General features: G+C 38.1%; 1 protein-coding gene across 4 annotated transcripts in view; it reads right to left on the bottom strand.

Annotated features, from left to right (window-relative positions):
- Positions 1 to 3,724, bottom strand: part of CNTN4 (contactin 4) — a 1,034,898-nt gene that overhangs the window by 156,877 nt on the left and 874,297 nt on the right. The gene's annotated exons all lie outside the window — the stretch shown is intronic.

The following is a 3,724-nucleotide window of genomic DNA, read 5'->3' as shown; positions in this document are numbered from 1 at the left end:
TGCGCCTGGCCACCATCTTTCTTTTTCAAGTTTAAACTTCCCCATATATGCTTTATGTATCTGAATCAAAATTTTTATTTATTATTTTACTTTTTAGATTGACAGATATAATTTTATCTATTACATACAACATGTTTTGAAGTATTTATATACATTGTAGAATGACTAAATCTAGCTAATTAAGATAAATTACCTTATATAGTTTTCATTTTTGTGGTGAAACACTTATCCGCTCCCTCAGCATTTTTTGAGAGTACGATATCTTGTTATTAACTATAATCATCGTGTTATAAAATAGAGGGCTTGAATTTATTTGTCCCACCTAACTGAAATGTATTCTTTGAACAACATCTTCCAATCCTCCCCCACCGATTTCCTCAACCCCTGGCAGCAACCATTCTACCCTATTTCTTTGAGATAAACTTTTTTAGGTTCTACATATGAGTGACATCATATGATATTTTTCTGCGCCTGACTTATTTCACATAGCATGATGTCCTCCGGGTTCATCCCTCTTGTCACAAATGACAGAATTTTCTCCCCTTTTTATGGCTACATAGTATTCTACTGTGTGTGTGTGTGTCTGTGTATATGTGTGTGTGTGTGTGTGTGTGTGTATATATATATGCCAAATTTTGTTTGCCCATTCATCCACTGATGAGTCAACAATTTTAAAAAACTTGAAGATTCTCTATGTGCAGGAAACTATCCCAGATATTTTGTATTTTTGAGCCTTTGTTCCAGCCATTTCATTCTGATCTGGAATATTCTTTGTGTTTGTCAAAATCTAAATTGTTCAGAGCTTAGCTTTCCAGCCCAGCCCCTTAGCCAAACTCCCTTTCCTGAATTCCTGCAAGCCTTACATTTTTCCAACTTACTTGGCATACATAATTTGATGACATACCTTTATCGTTCTCATGTTAAACATGGTTACATAATTTCTCAGATATTTTCATTTTATCTTCACTGCTCTAGTGCTATGGTCTGAATGTTTGTGTCCCTCCAAAATTCCTATGTTGAAATCCTAACCCCTAAGGTGATGGTACTAAGAGGCAGGACCTTTAAGAGCTGAAGACCTTATGGGGTGAAGCCCTTCACAAGGGTGAAGCACCTTATAAATGGGATTAGTACCCTTATAAAAGAGGCCCAAGAGACCCTAACCCCTTCTACCATGTGAAGACACAGTGAGAGGTTGGCAGTCTGCAACCTAGAAGGGGGCCTTCACCAGAACCCGGCCATGCTGGCACCCTGGTCTCACACTTCCAGCTTCCGAAATATCAGAAATAAATATTTGTTGTCTATAAGCCACCATGTTTATGGTATTTTTGTTATAGCAGCTTCAACACACTAACACTTCTAGTTTGCTGGCTTTGGGAAACTTTTGAGCTCAGATCAAAAATTCATTTGTAATTAGACAACTCCAGTTGGAAATGATTTTTAAATAAACTCCTTAATGCAAAAGTTGGAGCAATGATTCCAAGCTAACAGGCCTTGAATCCTGGTACTAGAGGGAGAGAGGGGAGGGCTATGCAAAGAGTGGCTTTAAGTCATTATGCATATACATACGCATACACATATTTTCTGTTATTTTGGGCTGCGGGTAGGCACTCTAGATAAAAATCATTAAACAGCTTTTCTCACTTTATTGGAGTCATTTGTTTCTATCAAATTTTCTTATTTTAATAAAGGGATCCACAAAATCTTTTTAAATTATAAAGGGGTCTCTAGATTTATAAATTGGCTAGTGCTCATCTAGTGGGTTTTGAGACACTATGATTCATTTCATTAGGCCACATCTCACTTTTAGCTGCTCTTCCAACTAGCTGACATACAGTAGAATACAGAACACACTTGTTTTAGAAGAAACTCCTAAGCAATCCTGCCATGGTGAACTGTACTCCAAAAGACTCAGTTCCACGTACCAATAGTTAGCAAATCTGGGCAGAAGGGAACCATCATACGTGTCCTGGAAGGGGTTGAAAATTATTGTTCCTAATATTTATAGGGTGAGAAGTATGTGTGTTTAGGCTTCCAAGTAGGCCTAGCCAAGTTGATACTTATTCCAAGAACATAAAACCATTACTACGCTGCTTTGAAAAAGGCTCTGTCCCCATGAAATCTCACAATCATTATTTTTGATAGGATTTGAGTCAATGCTAAAGAACTTAGAAGAGCAGTTGTGGAAGTTTTCCTTACTTTTTATTTTTTTACATTGCACAGAATGGAAGTACATTCTACTTGAGAACATTTACTTCTATATGCAAGATTTAGATGCTAGGCACCAATGAATGTTTTTCAGAAGGGAAAGTCAGGACTCTGAAACTGGACAATGTATCAGAGTATGTGAATTATCTCCTTTGTGTGCTGTTTTTCCCTATTCATAATCTTCCATTATGCTCTCACCAAGGCGAATGACTACTTAAAGCCTCTAAAATAGGAGGCAGTTCCCAAACCATTTACATTTGATTTTGTGTTTTAAGTTTTCATTATCATCTCCTCTTTTATAATAATAGACAAATTCAAAATTTTTCTGTAGGATAATGCAAGTTGTTGATCTTAACTTTTTTTTTAACATCCATAGATTCATCTGTTCACTCAACTATGTTTTCAATTGTTTACTGACCTAATCTATTAATCCATTTAATAAAATAATCTCTCAACTTCTTTATACATTTAACACACTCATTCATTCTTACACTCATTCAATATTTATTGAGTGCATACTATGTGCTTCAATATTATATTAAATCCTGGTAATAAAATGATGAATTGAACCAAATATGATCCTTGACATCACAGGGAGGTTAAAATGCAGTAAATGCAGTGGAAGAAAAATATAGAAAGACCACAAAAATGTAAATTGTTAACTGTGGCATCTTTCATAAAGGTGAGGTAAAAGATAGTATAAAAATCTGTAATAGGAATAGTTGACCCAAGCATGATTTTCTGAGGAAGCACCAATGAAGCTAGAAGATGGGAAATGAGAAGGAGCTGCAGAAATGAAAAGGGGAAGGAAAAGTGTTTCAGGCAGAGGATGCACTCACTATGTACCAGTGGCCTGCAGAGGAAGGAAGGATGGTGAATATGCAGAACAGAACGGTCAATGCAGCTGAAAAGGAGGGAGGAAGTGGCACATGATGAAAAATGTAGTTGGAAGAAAGACCATTAAAGCGTAGTATGGAAAAATTCAGATGTGGAAGAGCAGGATTTATTCTGTCAGCTATTCAAATAAGCCTTTCCAAACCAAGTCAGCTCTTATTCCCTCCAAGCTCAAGTTTGTACCAAATCAGCAGCAGACTCCAAAAAGCATCTCAAAAACTTTGCTCAATTTAGAAGTGCAGTCAATAGAGGAATAAAAATGAGTGCGGGGGAGGGAGGGCGCCCAAGATGGCAGAATAGGAACAGCTCCAGCCTCCAGCTCTCAGCATGAGCGACACAGAAGACGGCTGATTTCTGCATTTTCAACTGAGGTACCACGTTCATCTCACTGGGTGTCGGACAGTCAGTGCTGGTCAGCTGGTGCAGCCTGACCAGCGAGAGCTGAAGCAGGGCAAGGCATCGCCTCACCTGGGAAGCACAAGGGGGAAGGGAATTCCTTTTCCTAGCCAAACGAAACTGAGACACACAACACCTGGAAAAGCAGGTAACTCCCACCCTAATACTGCACTTTACCAAGGGTCTTAGCAAATGGCACACCAGGAGATTATATCCCACACCTGGCCTG

Source organism: Mandrillus leucophaeus, unplaced genomic scaffold, assembly GCF_000951045.1.
Source record: "Mandrillus leucophaeus isolate KB7577 unplaced genomic scaffold, Mleu.le_1.0 Scaffold525, whole genome shotgun sequence".
NCBI classification, from domain to species: Eukaryota; Metazoa; Chordata; class Mammalia; order Primates; family Cercopithecidae; genus Mandrillus; species Mandrillus leucophaeus.
This window is presented reverse-complemented; position numbering and strand designations above follow the sequence as displayed.